We start from the raw sequence: 20,826 nt of genomic DNA on the forward strand, positions 1-20,826 counted from the left end.
AGGATTGGCATTATCTGCTCAAACCGTCTTAACCCGGTGAATAACCTGGCTGCCAAAATCTGCAGCAGCTAAAGTTTCTGAACCACCTTCAGAGGTAGTAGTCTGCTGCTGGGACCTAAACCATCTTTTTTTCTGGAATTTTCTCTCTCTTCCTCCTCGTCCTTCTTTTTCACAGACTCATGGAATTGTAGAGTTTGAGGCACCAACCTTGTGGTTAAAGCAAAATATTTCAAAAGAGGATAGCATCATAATCAGGAGGGGTGTTTGAGGTTTTTGGCGTTTGAACAGGCATAAGCTAAAGGTTGTTAGGCTTTACAAATCAATTTGGAGACATCTTTTACTTTCCTCTTCCTGTATTATTCTTGGAATAATGGCAGACCTTAGTATGACAGATATGGAAGTACTGTCAGGTGTCAATATGTGATGGGCCTTCTTCCCATAATTAGAGGTGAAAATAAGTTAATATCATTTTATGTAGCATTAATAGCAACTAAAAACCCCCAATTGTAATTGCTTTCATGCTTCAGTGACTTTTTTTATCTTACTACCAACCAGTTTAATTTTCACTTTATGCCTCTCGGAGCATGCCCTTATGATTTTAACGCTGGAATTGTGCTCTGCGCTAGAAGGTGCTGCATAATAATTAAAAATGAGCAATTATTTTGAGAAATAATTCGGCCAGCTATAGCCCCTTTCTTCTCATGGATGAGCAAAAGCAAACATATTTGTTTCTCAGCATGTGAGCAAATGAAATCCTGTCTCATCCATGTCAAATTCAGAGCAATGTATCGCCACATTTCCTCAAACACTACGAAGAAGAAGAAGAAGAGTTTGGATTTGATATCCCGCCTTTCACTCCCTTTAAGGAGTCTCAAAGCGGCTAACATTCTCCTTTCCCTTCCTCCCCCACAACAAACACTCTGTGAGGTGAGTGGGGCTGAGAGACTTCAGAGAAGTGTGACTGGCCCAAGGCCACCCAGCAGCTGCATGTGGAGGAGCAGGGAATCAAACCCAGTTCCCCAGAATACGAGACTATCACTCTTAACCACTACACCACACTGGCTCTGAGATTACCAGCCACCCGAAGAATAAACAAAACCGGCAGTGCCAACTTGAACAAAATATTGGGGGAACCCAGGTATCCCTGCCCTGCCAATCAATCAATCAATCAAATGGGGCTATGGAAACCCAGGCAGATGGGTGGGGTATAAATATTATTATTATTATTATTATTATTATTATTATTAAGCGGTAAGCACACAACATTTGAATGGCAATGTCTATCAATATGGCCTCCCTGGCCCCCTCAAATATTTTATGGGGGTTGGGGCAAAGGGACCTTGACCCCAGGAGTTGGTTAGGCACAACTTGCACATAAATTAATACAGAATTCTGTGAATTGTATATTGTTGCCAATTGGCTGATATTAGTGGCTTTTGTTGTATACAGTGCTAGCCTATCCATGCCAACTCAGGAGTAAGCCCATTAAGCTCCACATACAAGCATACAGGCTTGCAGCCTTAATGGCTTTTAAGCTGTTTTTATTTTTTTGATATTTTATCGTTCTTTTTTTTTGTACATTACCCTGGTAATAAATCTTATTTCGCTAAAAGCAGGGGTGGGGAACATGTGTCCCTCCAGTTGTTGGAATACAATTCCCACCATCCCTTACTATTAGTTTTGGTGGCTGGGGCTTATGGGAGTTGAAGTCAACAACATCTGGGGAGTTGCAGGTTTCCCTCCTTTGGACTAAAGTAGAAGAGGAAGAGAAGAAGAGTTTGGATTTGATATCCCGCTTTATCACTACCCGAAGGAGTCTCAAAGCGGCTAACATTCTCCTTTCCCTTCCTCCCCCACAACAAACACTCTGTGAGGTGAGTGAGGCTGAGAGACTTCAGAGAAGTGTGACTGGCCCAAGGTCACCCAGCAGCTGCATGTGGAGGAGCAGGGAATCAAACCCAGTTCACCAGGTTACGAGTCTACCGCTCTTAACCACTACACCACACTGGATTGTGTGGCTCAAACCTGCATTTAGGGTAAAGCAGGTGATGCTAGCTCTGTGGCTTCATAAAATTCTCCGCCCTACTTGTGGGGAGAGAAAGTAAGGGAACCTGTGCGTGTACAATTTGTACACATGGAGAATCTGTTCACAAAGGAACAATGGTTAGGTTGGGGGCGGAAAGCACAATTCCATTCTCTTTCTCCCTCTCCCCAGATTAATTGTACATACACCCCAAACGCCTGTGAAAATGGCTATTATCTAATCACTATTACAGCGTGATTAGTTAGGCAAGAACATGTGCTCTCTTTCCCCTTTACCTGAGCTTATCCTTGCTTTTGCCAGCGTAGATCCCACGCTTAAAATTCCCTTGGTTATGTATTTTCTTGCGTCTGGAGTAGAAGAACATTCTATTTTTAGGCTCCACTTTGACATTGTCAGTGTTCTCCACGGCTTCTAGCTCGCTCTGGTTTATTCTCCTTGACTTTCCCCGGTGCCTTCTGAAAGAATCGTGCTTCGAGAGCTGGAAACGTTACGAATGGCTGTTAGCTTTAAACTTGTCCAGGCATCTTTCAGACATAATGCGAAGCTGTAGGCTAACTGTGACAGTGGGTTGCAAGGATAGTCGTAATCTGTGGGGAAAGAGACCATTTCTTCCGATGTCCCCATGTCATATCATATCTTCCTGCTTTCTGTACTGTTGGGTGTGTATTTTAAATCAGAAGTCATGCTTCAGAAATGTCTACTCAATGATGCACCTGTGGAGGCAATAGGAACCATGCTGGGAAAGCTGGTAGGAACATGGAGGTGGAAGTTGTTAGGAGTTCAGCCTACACTCAAGTAGGTCTCTGGCAGAGATACATGCCCGACTGGCATGTTCCCTCCCTCCTGGTCAATTGTTCGGGAGCTTCAAAAGCTTTCTTCTGCCCGAACATCACAGCGACCGATGCCAACCGACACCAGCACACTTAGGGATCCGAAGAGTTTGCGCAGTTGCGTAACAGACCTCAGCAACTCAGCATTTTGGCTAATCTACTTTATTTACCTATAAACACACACGGAGCACTGCAACATGGCTCCCTCTCTCTCTAGCATCAGACAGCAAAGAGAATGAACAAAGGACAACAGTCCCTCTTCATGGAACACAGTAACACAAACATCCTGTCTCCATCACTCCCCACTTTGTGGAGTCAAAACATATAACGTCATGTGAAAGACAACAATCCTATGACTGCAATCACGGAGCAGGAATTCTAACAGAAGTAACCATAAGTGGCAAGCCATGTGGTCCTCTCACCTGTAGACCAGACAATCCTTTTCTCCTGTGTTGTGCATTTTGATCTGAGATAATATTACCATAGCCTTGAATATTACCATAGCCTTTAACTAATTCATCTCTCCTCCAAATGTTGCTGAGCAGTGAGCTTATTCCAAAGAAATTTAGATTAGACTCATAAGGTGCATTCACACACCATTTCAAACAACAGTAGCTTACTGCAGTGAGGGAGGTAAGAAAGCTTTGTTCTCCATTCTGTCCTGGATTTGTCACACGCAGTGCTGTTTCTATTCTGCTGCAGTTTGCTTTTCACCAATTTCTCCTACTGTCTGTCGTGGTGAAATTATGCACAGTTCTGAATCACATGGGGTTGCATCTGGGGCAAGAGTAATGTGGCAAGCTTTTTATCTGAGGGATCCTCAACATCAGATGAATATATGGATTGAGGGATGGAGAGGTTGGCAACTGAAGGAGCGTCTCCACCCCCATCGTTCTACCCAGACATAGGTCCAGTGCCGAGGGCCTTCTGGCGGTTCCCTCACTGCGAGAAGCCAAATTACAGGGAACCAGGCAGAGGGCCTTCTCGGTAGTGGCGCCCACCCTGTGGAACGCCCTCCCACCAGATGTCAAAGAGATAAACAACTATCTGATATTTAGAAGACATCTGAAGGCAGTCCTGTTTAGGGAAGCTTTTACTGTTTGATGGATTACTGTATTTTAGTATTTTGTTGGAAGCCACCCTGAGTGGCTGGGGAAGCCCAGCCAGGTGAGCGGGGTATAAATAACAAATTGTTGTTGTTGTTGTTGTTGTTGTTGTTGTTGTTGTTGTTGCTGTTGCTCCTGATTGTGTAGCTAGCACTTGCTTTTGAAGTGAACCAGTGCCTAGTGCCCGTTGTGGCTGGTGGAGTGGAGGGCAGGGAAAGCAAACCAGAGGAAATGATGGGCACAGCCAGCTAATTCTAGTTTTGCCTTCATCCTCTTTCCTCCTGAGTTCTACAAGGGCAACCTTGAGAGTGAAGAGGAGAAGGAGGCAGCTGACAGGCAGTGTCATCTCCTGAACTGTTTGTAAGTTGGAAGGCAGGCAGGTAGGGGGGTGGCTGAGAGCAGACTGAAGCTGGTGGTGCAGTTCTCCATTTGCCCTTAATGGACCACCTTCCGTGGGAGCTGACTGCTAAGTAGCTTGGGATGTGCTAAATTTCTCCACCTCTTCTGAAAAAGTCCCCCACCCCGTCCTGGTAAAATCCAAGCTGTTTCATGTGAGTGCACATTGCATGATTAGAACAATGTGGTTTTAAGCTGATTTCCCCAAGCAAGCCATAAAATCCTAGTCTTATTTAGCTGGTGGGCTCTGCTGGCTTACTTAAATACTTTAGAAATATTGCCTGTATTGTCAATCTGTGATCGCTACATTAATTAGTCAGCTAATTAGCTGATAGCATGTGCATGAACTGATGAAGACTCACTTCAATTAGTGAGCAACTTATTGTTGTATTAGCACTCTTTACCCTTCTGTTTTCTGAAGTTACATAGCATCTGTGATAGGAGGCGTGTTCAGATGGCACTGTTGATACCTGATTGCAAAATTACCCCATGCAGATCTCTAATCTCTCTCTGCTCTTCTGGGTTGAATCTGGGGGTGAATGGATCTGTCAATTTCAGTTTCTTGTTTTTCCAATGTAAGTTGAGTTCTGCACATTTCCATATCAGTTTTTTTAAGTCATCTTGAAAATTCATTAGCATTTGAGTGCAAATTTCTCCTAACGACAACATTTTTGCCACACGGTTTCCCTTAACATGATACATTATTGTATGCCATTTTCACTAATATATGCAATTTTATGCATACTTTAGTGTTTGAGGTTTTGTACGTGTTGCTTGGCTAGAAAGCTGTATTGCAAAATTCAGAGAAGCAAAAAGTTTCCCCAAAATGGCTTTGTTTCAAGTTTTTATATTATTTCAGAAAGTAGGAATTGAATCAAATTTCTTCTCTATTCACAGTCACTCTGGGACTTCAGAGCAAATTTCCCACCCCCCAATATATTATAACTCACTGTGAGTCGGAGGTCATAATGTAACAAGTCCCTGTCACCTCCATTGTCAATATCATTTGCTGGCAGAAAGCATGATGTTCCCTGGAGTATGTGATAAATTTTAGCAGGCAAAATGCTTAGGAAATGGGAAAGCCACTGCAAGAATGCTAAACCCCATGGCAAATGTAATGTCCACACCAGCTCTGGATCAGAAGACCAGGAAGTATGTGCATAATTAAGTCTAGTGTCCTTACGCTTTTATACTGTGTATGCCTTTTTCTACTGCAGAGTTTGAGAAACCACGCCTTCAGTCTGAATCAGTGTATAAACTTGCAGAAAAGCTCAGTCCAATCCATTTATCATTCCTTATGGTGGTGGATTCATCATATTCACCAAGGATTTTATGCTGTGCAAATTCTCCAAGCATCCCAGAACTGCTGTACCCATTAAGCCTTCCTCAACCTCAGCATTTATAAATAAGCTGGTTATGAAAGTACCATGCTTCCTTCTGAAAAGGAGGAGAAACTAGTCTTTTTAGGGCTTCCCTGAATTTTCCACTATTTGGAGAGTGGGTTGGGAAAGAGAGAGACATAAAACTAGATTAATAGATAGATACAGATAAATGAACAATGTATTGCGTACATAGACGTATATAAATGTGCATACGGGAAACTGGGTGGTGGTTTTTTTTTTGTCTCCCCATCAAGTAATTTTCTTTCAGTAACATTTAATATGTTTTCCCAAACGGAGACTATTAAGTACAGTGGAGGGTTGAGTGATAGCTGAAAAAGCACCAAATCCTGACCCAGGAGGAAATGAGTTCCTAACAGTGAAACAAAAGTCCTTTCTTTAATTAAGCCAGCTAAGTTGCTCACTACTATTGCAAATATCTATTAACCCGGTTGCAAAGGCCTTACACATTAGCAGCCCTTGTTCCAGGGAGTGCCTGTAGCTGCACCATGTGGCGTGTGTTTCAAATGAGCATTCAGTAAGATAACATCAGGATCATTTATTATGTGGCTCGAACGTTAGTAATTAAATTGCGACACTTTGCCCACGCGTCTCATGTGACATTGAATAAGGGATATTCACGTGTGCAATGTTGATGTCTTGGTGATAGCTGCTTAGACACGTCTTGCAACAGAATCAGTCCATGCATTCAACAGCCCGGTAATGTTAAACGTCTAGTAATCAACTGTGGAAAGGAAATTAGGTGCCCACATTTGTGAATAAGGCCTACAAATAATAGCAACACAGTTATAGCAGCTACGCATTCAGGCTCAGTGGTTTAGATCACAGCGCCACCCACGTCCCGTGTCTTGGGCTTGCCGATCAGAAGGTTGGCATTTTGAATCCCTGTGACGGGTTGAGCTCCCGTTGCTCTGTCCCTGCTCCTGCCAACCTAGCAGTTCGAAAGCACGCCAGTGCAAGTAGATAAATAGGTACCACTGCGGCGGGAAGGTAAACAGCATTTCTGTGCACTCTGGTTTCCATCACAGTGTTCTGTTGTGCCAGAAACTGTTTAGTCATGACTCAGAAAGCTGTCTGTGGACAAACACCGGCTCCCTCGGCCTGAAAGCAAGAGGAGCACTACAACCCCATAGACGCCTTTGACTGGACTTAACTGTCCAGGGGTCCTTTACCTTTTTGTTTTTACTGCATTCAGGACCAGGGAGCCCCCCACAACTGCAGGTCCCCTGTCCCCACAAAACAGTACAGTGGTACCTCGGGTTAAGAACTTAATTCTTTCTGGAGGTCTGTTCTTAACCTGAAGCACCACTTTAGCTAATGGGGCCTCCCGCTGACGCTGCGCCACTGCCGTGAGATTTCTGTTCTCATCCTGAAGCAAAGTTCTTAACCCGGGCATCATCATCATCATCATCATCATAATAATAATAATAATAATGTATTATTTATACCCCGCCCATCTGGCTGGGTTTCCCCAGCCACTCTGGGCGGCTTCCAACTGAATATTAAAAACAGTACAGCATCAAACATTAAAAACTTCCCTAAAGAGGGCTGCCTTCAGATGACTTTTAAAAGTAAAATAGTTGTTTATTGCTTTGACATCTGCTGGGAGGGCGTTCCACTGGGCAGGCGCCACTACCGACAAGGCCCTCTGCCTGGTTCCCTGTAATCTTACTTCTCGCAATGAGGGAACCGCCAGAAGGCCCTCGGCGCTTACTATGTCTGGGTAAGCAGAGCCTGTAACCTGAAACGTCTGTAACCTGAGGTACCACTGTACTCCTGTCTTGTCAGGATTCAACCTCAATCCATTAACCACCATCCATCCTCCAGCCGCCTCTAGACACTCACACAGGACATTCACCACCTCCACTTGTTCTGTAGGCTTGTCTTTTTTGAGTTTTGGTCAAAGTTGTCAAGCTAGCCCCATTTCCTGACCATTGCCATTTCTTCATATCATAGCAACTTAGATGGGATTCCAAGAACAGCAGAGGACTTTGCCCCATGTGCAACTTTTGTAAAATGCAAAGTGCTCTGGGTAATAAAAACGATAATAGATAAGCAAGCAAGCTATAAGCAGAAAACATTTCCTTTTTGCTTGCAGAGTTCGCCCACCAGCCTCGCAAGTGGCGCAGCTCACATTTCAAAGCCCAGAAATGGTCATAAATTGAAACAGAAACCAGCTCCCAGCATGTTAGCCACCGTCTTATTTGTTTGGTAAAATGCATAATTTTAGATGCTACAGCAATAAGAAGAAAACAATTTGTGGTTGTCCTCAACCACAGGTAGGCAGACCAATTTCATTAAAGAAAGGCAATTGCTTTGCTGCTCTCTTCTGTGCTGTGGAATAAATAAGATTGCTGATGATGAACTAGCCTGCGGCGGCTCCTGGGACAGGAACAACTTCAGGTGGGGAAAGAAGGTTGGGCTTAGATTTTGGGAGCCTGTGGCTGCTTTCAACTTTCAATTCCTTATGGCCATCTTGAAAGTACAGTGGTACCTCGGGTTACAGATGCTTCAGGTTACAGACGCTTCAGGTTACAGACTCCGCTAACCCAGAAATAGTACCTCGGGTTAAGAGCTTTGCTTCAGGATGAGAACAGAAATCATGCTTCGGCAGTGCGGTGGCAGCAGGAGGCCCCATTAGCTAAAGTGGTACCTCAGGTTAAGAACAGTTTCAGGTTAAGAACGGACCTCTGGAACGAATTAAGTTCTTAACCTGAGGTACCACTGTAAGTGCAAAGGCAAGGTGGTTGAAACCAGGTAACATTCAAAGCTGAGTAAATAGCACCCACAGTTTCCTAGAAGTTGTTGGTTCCTTGCCTTCTGTTGGACATTCTCGCTGAATGTGTAGGTTTTGAGTAGTTGGAATGCATAGGAATTGATAGATCCAGTTATAGGCTATTGAGAGTTCAGAAAATTTCCATTTTAAAGCCAATTCTGTATTTGTTCATATAGGTAAGTTCACGTTTGGTTCCATATCAGAGTCTTGCATGATCTTTCCTAAATGGCCAGGCAGGTTTCCCCGAAGGATCCTATGGCCAAGCACAGTAAGAATGACTCTCATCCTTTTCAATACTGATATCCAGGAAAGAGAGTTTGCCAACAAAGGTCCATATAGTTAAAGCTATGGTTTTCCCAGTAGTGATGTATGGAAGTGAGAGCTGGACCATAAAGAAGGCTGATTGCCGAAGAATGGATGCTTTTGAATTCTGGTGCTGGAGGAGACTCTTGAGAGTCCCATGGACTGCAAGAAGATCAAACCTATCCATTCTTAAGGAAATCAGCCCTGAGTGCTTCCTGGAAGGACAGATCCTGAAGCTGAGGCTCCAATACTTTGGCCACCTCATGAGAAGAGAAGACTCCCTGGAAAAGACCCTGATGTTGGGAAAGATGGAGGGCACAAGGAGAAGGGGACGACAGAGGATGAGATGGTTGGATAGTGTTCTTGAAGCTACCAGCATGAGTTTGAGTAAACTGCGGGAGGCAGTGGAAGACAGAAGTGCCTGGCGTGCTCTGGTCCATGTGGTCATGAAGAGTCGGACATGACTAAACGACTAAACGACAACAATAACCAGCAACTGTAGAACCAGGGGATATTTGGAAACCGAGCATAGCTGGGCCCTCTCATCAACTTCCTCACTTCTCCTGCTTGTATGATTAAGCCATTAAATAGTACAGAGAATTGGTGGTGTTTTCTTCTCCTGCAACAGCCAAACGAGTGGTGTTTCGTACATGCTATTGTGCACTCAAACCATCCTTGGATGTTGAATAGCAGTGTCATGATCATAGAAATTAAATTAAGAGTGGATTAATGCTTCACAAAATGCTCTTTGCCACATGTACCCAAGAAGCACCAGCAGGGAATGTGTAGAGGCTGTTTGCATGTGCAAACACCCCTAAAAATACTAGGACATTAAACATTCATATATGCATAATGTGGGTCAGTATGACTTAACTACATGGGTGCTGAAATATAATTATATTTATAAATAAGGATCATATGAATTAAAAGTCTCTTGTGAGAATTTAGAAAAAATATTGTTGTACCCATTGACAGATAGGGATGGGGAACTAGGTCTATATTTATGATGCTAGAAACTATCACTCTAAGCTGTGATGTTCATATGTTGCCTTCATAGCTATTTTTGGGTTTTCGATTGCTACTAAAATCCTACATGGGCTTTAGATAAGATTATTGACATCACCGCTGTTGGAATCAAGCCTTATCAGGAGAAACTGGCTACTCTCCAGGCACCCGGCTTGATCTCCTTGTTGACCTCCCCGTCTGCATCTCCTGGCAGGATACAGGCTAGGTCGCGATCGGCGATCCTCCTCAGCGTGAGAAGGACACACCACTCTTCCCTGCTCCCTGCTCCCCCCAGGGAGGGGAAAGAGATAGACAGAAATGTATTTACATGCCTTTATTTCTGTCTTTGCAGCATTACAGAGAAACGCGTCTGCTCTCTTCAAACTCCAACAGCAGAGAGACAAACTCCACCTCCTGTACTTCCTGTACAGGTCAAATGACACTCTGAGCTAAATCCGGTGCTCAGCACTGTGAATAGACTGTCCCTTTGTTCCCACGGTACAGTCCCAGCATTCCCATCCTGTTTTGCTTTCCAGCCAGCTGCAGCTCGCTGCCGCATTGCTCCTTTTCTGTAACAACCACTACCCCAAAATAACAACCCAGAACCAGGCCAATTCACGTCTTGGATCCAAATCTGCTGAAATGGTGACTCAGAGTTGGTTTCAGTTATTAGCTTGTGGGCAACTGAAGAGGGAAAACCCTGCATATACAAGTGATCTACTTAAGTTACCAGAATAAGTGGGTGCCTCCAACTCATTCATGCAAGATCACACATCTGCTTCCATTAAATGCGACCAATTTTATTTTCACAGAAACAGAGCCATTGATACTATGCTCAGTTACGCAATTCACACAAGGAGATCACTTTTGGGAAGAGACTCGGGGTTGGTTGTTTGCTTCCTTCTGAAACTCGGAAGAAGCTGGTCGTTCAGCCATATCTCATGTGCATGACCCTAGATAGAGTTATACAGTGGTACCTCGGGTTAAGTACTTAATTCGCTCCGGAGGTCCGTTCTTAACCTAAAACTGTTCTTAACCTGAAACACCACTTTAGCTAATGGGGCCTCCCACTGCCGCCGCGCTGCCGGAGCACAATTTCTGTTCTTATCCTGAAGCAAAGTTCTTAACCTGAAGCACTATTTATGGGTTAGTGAAGTGTGTAACCTGAAGCGTATGTAACCTGAAGCGTATGTAACCTGAAACGTATGTAACCCGAGGTACCACCGTATCATCATTTCGTCTAAGAGAAATGCAGTACCTTGGATCTCAAATGCCTTGACTCCTGAACAAATTGGCTCCCGAACAATTGAAACCCAGAAGTGAATGTTCTGGTTCTCAAACAAGCGTATGTAACCTGAAGCGTATGTAACCCGAGGTACTACTATACAAGGCAATTGACTCTCACTCATGTCTCCTCTCCCAGGGAACCTCTAACATAAACAGCTTCTCAGGTACCTTGGGGACAACTATATCACCAGGGCAACGTGTGAAGCAGGATGCCTGGACACTGATAAGAGGCAGCAGATAAATGGCCATGAATAAGTTATTCCTGAATAATTTAACTCTTGGGGGATAAATAAATCTAGAGCTTGGGTGGTGGGTTGTGTAGAAACTTTCAGGTTATGGGAGTCGGGCAGAGTTGGACGATTGATAGAAAAGGCAGGCAAGAGAGGTGGAAAAGATTTATGGCACAAGGCTGACTATGCCTTGATTGATTGATTGATTGATTGATTGAATTTATATAGAGCCCTATACCCAGGGGTCTCAGGACAGTTCACAGAATAAAATTAAGATATAAAACCATACAATACCTAATAAAAGTAAAAACAGCAACCCAATACCCCTCCCCCAAAAAACCACATTCTAAAAGGGCATAGGATGTAAATCAGATCAACCAAATGCCTGGTTAAAAAGGAATGTTTTTGGCTGGCGCCTAAAGGTGTATTATGAAGGTGCCAGGGGAACTTCCCTGGGGAGAGCATTCCACAGATGGGGAGCCACTGCAGAGAAGGCCCCGTTCTCATGTTGCCACCCTCTGAACCTCTTGAGGAGGAGGCATACGAAGAAGGGCCTCAGAAGATGTTCTCAGGGTCCAGGTAGGTTCATATTGAAAGAGGCAGTCCTTGAGTTATTGCAGTCCTGAGCCCTTTAAGGCTTTATAGGTCAAAACCAGCACTTTGAATTGGGCCCGGAAACTCACTGGTAGCCAGTGCAGTTGGACCAGGATTGGTGTAATATGCTCAAACCATCAGTGAGCAACCTGGCCGCTGAATTCTGCACCAGCTGAAGTTTCCGAACCATCTTCAGAGGCAGCCCTACAAATAACGCATTGCAGTAATCATTGCCTTCTCAGAAGTTAGTCCTATTGAATTCCATGGGACCTATTCCAGGGTATCCAGGGTTAGAATTTCAGCCTTCATGGGTAGCGTTTCCTGTTACCCAAAGCATCCATATTTCATATAGCCACAGTCCAGAGATTCTGAAGTGCCTACTTGTCCTGTCAAACAGCCTGTATAATGACAGACTGCATTATCATCACCAGCTCTGCCTATATGCCAGGCTGCCTACTTAAATGTTGCATGAATTAGTCTGGCGTAAGCTGCCACCACCTGGATTCCATGTTCACACTGCAGATCTCCAATATAGTCATCAGTGTTCCTTGAAAGCTCCTCTTTCTCCCTCTTTAAACACCTTGAATTGGGCATTTGACATGATGGTTAATGATGTGGATTAAGGAATGCTTAGCCCCCATTAAGTAATATTAAGGATTTGCCTGTAGGCGTTCCAGAAGATGCTGAAAACTAAAGAGAAAGGGGTTGCTCAGCAATTCGTAGGATCTCAGCACTTCTCCAAATGATTCCACATAGCGGATGAGCCCATTGGTTGCCTTACATAACCAAACTCCTATAAAATACACAGGAGCATTATAAAACAATGTTGCAGACGATTGAAAATGGCAGGATCTGCAATGAATGTCCTAAAGGCTCTCTTAATTTTATTCTGTTGCTAGGTGCTTAACAGGACTCTTACGGTTGGCTGAAACGAACCAGGACTGTATAGTATGGCGTTCAGTCATTTTTATCTTAGATAAAACACATAGCTGTATTTTTAGCGTACGGTACTTTTGAAACCCTAGGAGAGTCCATTAAAAAAAACAACACACACACCACAACACCACAAACCTCTTTCAAATTGCACATTTTACGAATGCCTTTTTTATCACATAGTTCAAGGCACTGCAAAAGATGCGTGCTAGGATTTGCTACAGCTTAAATCTAAGCATAATTGGAGCTGCAATGTTTTGGTTTGCGTGTGGGCAGATTTCATAACCTTTGGGGTGCTAACCTGTTCAGTACTGGCTGGGATTCTTTCCCATTATCTTGCAGGTGTCCCAGAGCTATGGATGGTAGCTGTTGCTTTGTTGCTGCAATTGCAGGCAGTGGACCCGGAAGTGGGGCAAATGAGAGACCACTTCGTCAGATGTGACCATAAACTGCTGGACCAAGTGATGGGCTCAGAGTTCTTACCTTCTTAGGGATTTCACATAAAACTAATTGTGGTGGTTGTTTAAATGGCTGCTCTATGGTTGCCTGTTTGATCAGCCAGAGTGACAGTTGCTTACCATTCTGGTTTTTGTTTACTCTGGGCAATTTCTCTCTCTCTCTTTCTCTATCTCTCTCTCTCCTTCCTCGCTGGTCTGATCAGTTCTGAGAGACACAACAGGATAACAGCAGATCGCATCATATAGCCAGAGGCTTCCTTGACAACACAAAACAAGACTCTGAAAAGCGGGTATATTAGCTACAGTGCCAAGAGGGCAGAAAGTGTTAAAGAATTCAGTTCTGTTTATTTGGATATTGCCTCATGTCGCTGCTAGCCCTCCTCTCTGTTCTTTTGCGTGCTTTACGTTTTGCATAAAGCTTTTTACAGTACTGATGTTCAACTTCAGCCCCTGCTGATGGTGAATATATATATATTTATATATTAATCATTCGCTCAGTATAGGGAAGAGGCTCACTCTCTTTCTTTCTCTCTCTCCCTCTCTCTCTGCCTGGAAGCTTCAGCACACAGCTACACTCAAAAGAAGCCAATGTATTGAATGAAATTAGTGGACAATTGGCACCAACTTGCTTCTCTTCAGCCTCCTCCTCCTGGACTGGTGAGTGAAATTTAATTCTCTAACATGCATATCTTATAGCTTAAGGGGAGGGGGAGGGGAGAAAACAGCTGGCAGATAGATGGACCTTGTAGAAATGTTGCCGCGATGTCTTCCTACCTGTTGTGCATGCAGTTTTCCGGGAACCTCACTAAGAAGCTCGCTGTCCCATGTGCCCACTTGAGTTGTACTGTGGAACTGTAGGCGTATGTATATATAGGACCGCTACAAACCTATGTCAATTGGGACAGGCATGGCATTTAGGAATTCCCCTCCTCAATCTTGAGTTAGAAAACTGCCTCCGGCGTTCATTGCGCGGAAGACAGAGGGGTGTCAAAGGTTAGGGTTTAAGCTTACACCTCCTGCAAATGCACCCTTGCATAATAAATCTACACGAAGAAGCACATTGCTGTTGACATGCAATGCTATGCGTGGCTGACTGATGCCCCAGCCGCATGCTTTATGATTAATGACATGTATGAGTATCAGGAGAATTACAGATATGTGCTCAAGTACAGTAATAATGTTGGGAACTGCAGAATGCAGTGTGGGCTCTTTCTCCCCCCCTCCCCTTCCTGGAAGTGTAAGGTTTGTGCTGTCGGCAAGTTACTGGATTATTTACACTCATTATCACCCCTTTATTGCCACCGTGACATTAATTCTTGACAAAAGGGGAAAGGCACCAAGGGAGCCAAGCGGCTAAATGCAATTAGCATACGAGCAACCGGAATGCATGCCCTCCTGCTGCGTTCTGCAGATGCCCCCACGATTTGATCATTTCACCGACTCGGATAAACGGCACTGAGGACCATGAAGCAAGGGAACGGGCATGAGGAGCAGCTAGGGGGCTGTGCCCACATCACCTCATTTACGCTGTGACCCAAGCTGGCTGTTATCCAAGGTCCCCGGAGATGAGAGTCCTCCGGTGTACGGACTTGCTGCACCACCTAGCGTCAGCTACGGCCGGCTTTTGCAAAGAATTCCCTCCAGGTTTCAGCTCCAGCCAGCAGCTGTGGTGCATGTTACACAGAACATGGGGAGCCATGGCACAGGTGTGGCTGGTGAAGGCACAGGTGTGGCTGGTGAAGCCACCTGAGATTCCTGGATGGTTCAGGAGTACAGTCATACCTCGGGCTACAGCCGCTTCAGGTTGTGTTTTTTCGGATTGCGGACCACCGAAACCCGGAAGTACCAGAATGGGTTACTTCTGGGTTTTGGCAGTCATGCATGCGCAGAAGCACTAAATCGCGCTTTGCACATGCGCAGAAGTGCCAAATCGCAAACCCGCATGTGTGCAGACGTGCAGACGTGGGTTGTGAATGCTGCGGGTTGTGATCGTGCATCCCGCACAGATCACGTTTGCAACCCAAGCATCCACTGTAGCTGGAAGTGGAATGTTATTCTGTGTATAGAATCATAGAACTGTAGAGTTAGAGGGGAACCTGAGCATGATCTGGTCTGACCCCCTGCAATGCTGGAATACACAGCTGTCCCAGATGATGGCCGAACCTGCAACCACTGGCAGAGGAAGAGGAGTGCAGGGGGAGCGCACTGCCCCCGGCAGCATGATCCCAGTGGGGTGCCATCATGGCTGTCCCCTCGCCTGTGCTGGGCACCACACCCCCAGGACCCACATCACACCCCTGCAGGTGGCACATCATGCCCCTGGGATGTGCACCAGCCCCAGCCCCGCCTGCTCTCCGTCCCCAAGTGCCGGAGCATGAAGCTGTGCCACTGCCTGCAACCTTGACATTATCAGCACCATGCTGTAACCAACCGCTTATGTTTGCTTATTGTTATGTGGTTCTATCAGGCCTCTCAATTATTTACTCCCAACAACCCTGCGAGGTAGGTAAGGCTGAGAGATGCCACCTAGAGAGCCTCAAGTCTGAGTTGGGATTTGAACTAGAGTCTCCAAGGCCCTAGCCTGACACTCTAATGATTGCAGCACACCGAGCAAGAGAAGGAAGCTGCAGTGGGTTTGTCAGCAGAGAAAGGCAGGCGGCTGTATGTCTCTGAGTACGAGGCACTGGGTATCAGAAGTTGCAAGAGCCCAGGTTCCGCTTGCAGGTTTCCCATAGCATAGGGGCATCTAGTTGGCCATTGTGAGAACAAGATGCTGGACTAGGTGGGTCCAGAAGGACTCTCCTTACGTCCTTAAGAAGTAGCAGCAGTCGGGGACAAAGGCAAGGAGGAGGTGGAGGAGTCTCTGGGGACAGTTTCAGGGAAGAGAGAAGTGGCGACAAGTGGTGCCGCTGTGTAAAGGAGCTGTCAACAAGTACTGTCATCCACAGGGCAGGCACACACACGGAAGGCACAGGATGCAATTAGCTTTTTATCAGCAGAAAAAACAACACAGCAATGTCCTTGCTTTGTCTTAACTCAATGAAGGCATTGCTGAAACTAAGTTCCAGGCATGCCCTTCCCCTGTAGCCTCTCACTCTGGATCCCTCCCAAGCAGACGAAGGCTGTTTTGAGGGGGTGAGCTTCTCCTCTGGGCCTGTCTGACGCGTTGCTCAGCAATGTTCAGGACCCTCCTTGAGTGTAGAGTCAGAGGGCAAGGGGAGTCAGCAGGACTGTGACTGTGCACATGCTGTGACTCTCAGCTAATCCTGTTCTTGAAGGCCCTCCTTCTCCTGACCCCTCTTGATCACTCAAGTCTTCTGTATCTATCAGTTCCCAGCTTGTCCCATCTACTGACTGCTCCTCAGTGCCCCACCACCAGGCTCTGGGCTCTAAGTTGTCATCTTCGGAGCCCTCTCTGGGGGGCTCTTGGGAGGCAGGCTCCCACCAGTCTTCTTCATCCAGCCAGTCCGATCCCTGCCTGTGGGACTCTTGGGCTGGTGGCTCCCAGCTCATCCAGCCTGACCCTGACACTCTGAGACATTGCAACAAAAGCACCATTGAGCATGAAGCTTAAGGGTTTGGGGCACCATTGCTACACGTGCAGATTGAGGAAGCATGAGTGACGTATAGGAAGCTTCCTTATATCAAGCACGCCTATTGGTAGGCTTTGCCTACACTGACTGTCAGTGACTCCCCAGGGCTTCAGATAGATGGCATTCCCAGCCCTTACCTGGAGATGCTGATGTTCAAACCTGGGACCTTCTGCATGCAAAGCAGATGCTCTGTCAATGCATGCTCTTCCTCACCAGAGTGAGATACATGAACTCCATCTCCACAGGGGATTCAATAGGAGCTGTCCCATGGCATTACCAGGCAAGCAATTTCCTGCATTGTTTGTTATCTGATATTTATTTAAACCCTTCAATCGCATGATTCTCAAGGGGATTCGCAGCAGGCTGTGAATCTAGAGAGAAATCTCTCATAGCTCTTCAGCCCTTGGATCTCCCTGCTTATGAATGGGACCGGAGTATGCTTGCCTTTCCTTCTATTGTCCCAAAGCAACAGGTGATTGGAGCTGAGTGATCCATCTGGTGGGTGGTAGGGAACAAGTTCTCTGCAGTAGTGACTGCTCGTTCCTTGGCTGATCATAGAACTGTAGAGTTGGAAGGGACCATGAGGGTCATTTCGTCCAACTCCCTGCAATGCAGGAATCTTTTGGCCAAGGTGGGGCTCGAACCCACAACCTTGAGATTAAGAGTCTCATCTTCCACCAACTGAGCTATCTATGATGGATGAGGACAGACTGGTCTTCACCTTGCTGCAATGTTCATCCTAGGAGATAAGGACACTTGGATGCCTAGCTGATGATTGAGGCCAGAATATACTTCCTTTTTTGTTCTACGGTCCCAACAGAATTGTTGCTGCCAGTTTTCAAAACCAAGCGGGTGTTTATAGAAAAGAAGGCATTCATTTTCTTTCGGCCTAAGAACACAGCTACGGAAGGATGAAACCAACTGCCCTATGGCTCATTCCCTGAAGTGGCGGGGCTCCCAAACCTCCCAGAGCCCCTTGAAGGCAGACTTTCACCAGTCACTCGAAACAGGTCCCCCTCCATGCACCAGCTTCCTGTTACCCCACCTGAGATCATGGCCATCCTGTGGAGGACCTCTACACCAACATCTAAAGTCCCAAATATCAATAAAAACAACAAGAACAATTTAATATTTATACTCCACCCATCTGGCTGGGTTTCCCCAGCCACTCTGGGCGGCTTCCAAAAAAGATTAAAAATACATTAAAATGTCACACATTAAAAACCTCCCTGAACAGGGCTGCCTTCAGATGTCTTCTAAATGTCAGGTACTTGTTTATTTCCTTGACGTCTGATGGGAGGGCATTCCACAGGTTGGGCGCCACTACCGAGAAGGCCCTCTGCCTGGTTCCTTGTAGCTTTGCTTCTCGCAATGAGGGAACCAACAGAAGGCCCTTGGCGCTGGACCTCAGCATCCGGGCAGAACGATGGGGGTGGAGACGCTCCTTCAGGTATTCTGGGCCAAGGCCGTTTAGTGATGGGAGGAGAGATCCCTCTGGAATAGTGGCAATCCCATATAGTATAACACAGCTGCCATATGGAGGGGTTGTTGGGGGGGGGTTGTAACCTAACACACCACAAATGCAAAGCACATTTAAAGGACACGACTTTCCCCCAAGAATCCTGGGAATAACAATTTTTGTAGTTGCTAGGAACTATAGATCAGTGAGGGGTAAGCTCCAGCTCCTAGGATGCTTTAAATGTATGGCATGTACACTGCCGTAGAAACCTCCCAAAAGTCTGTGAAGAAGGCAATATTCCCATAGAAATTAAACCAGGCAGCCCTGAACCCTTCAGCATGTTCTTCTGTCTCACTGCCACTCTCACACCTTCCCACACTCGATTCTTTTCTTAAATAATCAAAAGAGACCAGCAGCAGAGTTGCAGATTCTCCTAGCTTCTTGGTGAGTAGTTATGGGGAAAGAGTTGTTTTAGAGCAAGGAATATCAAGTGGGTGCCGTGCCAGATTTAGGGCAGTGCGGGCGGTTCCCCCGCACAGGGTGCTGAGCTGAAGGGGCATAAAATTGAGACGATCCATAATTGAGAAGATCCATTGGGGGTCTCACACAGGGTGCCATATTATGAAAGATTACCATAGTCCACCCCGTTGGGTGTCCAAGGGCAACATCTTGGTTTTGTCCATCCTGCCACCCTACCCCTGCCAAGCCTGGAGGTTCTGGGATGTAGCTCAAGACAACACAATTTTATTCCCCATTCTTGGAGAAGTCACTTCCTTTCCCTCTCTTTCTTCATTCTGATTGGCTATCCTATACCCCAGCTGGCATGCTACATTCTTACAGGGGACTAAGCTAGGTATGGGGGTACCATTTGCTTCAGTTCACGTTTTAATGCCGACCTTCCTGATTTAATCGTCCTGAAACAATTTGTGAACTGAGATGCAACAATGCTTTGAAATTCACGTTTCTCTGAATTTTGTTCTCCACCCCGAAAATTGTACAGAAATTAGTATATATGGGGAAAGGGTGTGTTAAAACTCTCTCTCTCTCTCTCTCTCTCTCTCTCTCTGTGTGTGTGTGTGTGTGTGTGTTTCTTTTCAATGGGATATCTTGTTTTATATATAATAATATTTTTTATTAGTTTTCCATTGCAATCCAATGATAGCCTCATTATAGCAATACCAATTTATAATACAATTGTTAATACCAATAGTTCAAATTCTGAATTATATAATTTAGATAAGGTGGGCTCCCCATGTGCTAGAATTGATAGCTTGATTATTTGCTTTATTTCTGCATTCCAAAATCTTATTAATTGCTATTACACTCCGGTCATCATAATAATCCCTTTTACAATAACTGCAATATTAAGAACTTCTATTCGTGTTGACACATTAAGTAATTTATAAAACTACAAGTGAGGAGCTCAAACTATAACCTTGTTCTTCCTGTGTCTGGCAATTATTCGGTCTGTAGTGTTTCTGCCTGTCCTTGTCAAATGTTATGTCTTTCTTTCCCCCGGTTGTTGCTGTTATCCATCATGCCTTGGGTGGAGCTGATATCCCATTGTTGTCTCAGAAATTTCTCCATTGCTCCACTGCATCTTGGTTGAGTGTGCTATGATGTGTCATTCCAAATAAAGAAACGCTGCTAATGCAGCCTTTCAGGTGATTGGGTTTTTGTGAGCTTTGAGTTCAAGGCTGGGCACTTTCCAGTGAGAGTATGTAGTGCCTTTGTGTGCCTTTTACAATATCTAATTCAACTTCTCATGTTATGAAAACACTTCCCATAATAGAATCATAGAGCTATGGAGGCCTCTTAATGATTACTTCTGAGAAGCCTGTTGATGCTGACACACATCCTTAAAGAACATAGGAAGTAGATTTACACTGACCCAGACCATTGATTCTAGTCCACTGACTGACAATGAATGTTCTCTATCACGGGACAGTTCTGGACAAGAGAGTCATGTGTCAAGGATGTGGTCTAGGCATCTGAAGAAGTAGCAGGTTTTTAGAAACAAAACAAAACGTACATTACCTTACAACTTTCAAGTTTTGGAAATTGCTCTTCTTGCCATTGTTCTTTTGACATGAGCGCGCGCACACACACACACACACACACACACACACACACACTTTTCATGGATGCCAGCTTCAAATGTTCAGAATCATAACACAAGCCCTCTGGGATTTTGCAAAGGTAAATACAGTGGTACCTCGAGTTACAAACACCTCGGGTTACAAACACTTCGGGTTACAGACTCCGCTATCCCAGAAGTAGTACCTCGAGTTAAGAACTTTGCCCCAGGATGAGAACAGAAATCCGGCGGTGGTGGCGTGTCAGCAGCGGAAGGCCCCATTTGCTAAAGTGGTACCTCAGGTTAAGAACGGTTTCAGGTTAAGAACGGACCTC

At 45.3% G+C, this 20,826-nt stretch overlaps 1 protein-coding gene across 4 annotated transcripts in view; it reads left to right on the top strand.

Annotated features, from left to right (window-relative positions):
- Nucleotides 1–20,826, top strand: part of ANKFN1 (ankyrin repeat and fibronectin type III domain containing 1) — a 216,674-nt gene that overhangs the window by 82,699 nt on the left and 113,149 nt on the right. For 3 of the 4 annotated variants that reach the window (XM_083489909.1, XM_083489912.1, XM_083489910.1), the window contains exon 2: nucleotides 13,919–14,019. The gene's annotated coding sequence lies outside the window, so the exon portion shown is untranslated. Of the gene's footprint in view, nucleotides 1–3,903; nucleotides 4,042–13,918; nucleotides 14,020–20,826 lie in introns of those variants that run through there. The other variant, XM_083489911.1, reaches the window with a different exon arrangement.

Source organism: Podarcis liolepis (assembly GCF_965112155.1).
Source record: "Podarcis liolepis genome assembly, chromosome: 2".
Taxonomy (NCBI): Eukaryota; Metazoa; Chordata; class Lepidosauria; order Squamata; family Lacertidae; genus Podarcis; species Podarcis liolepis.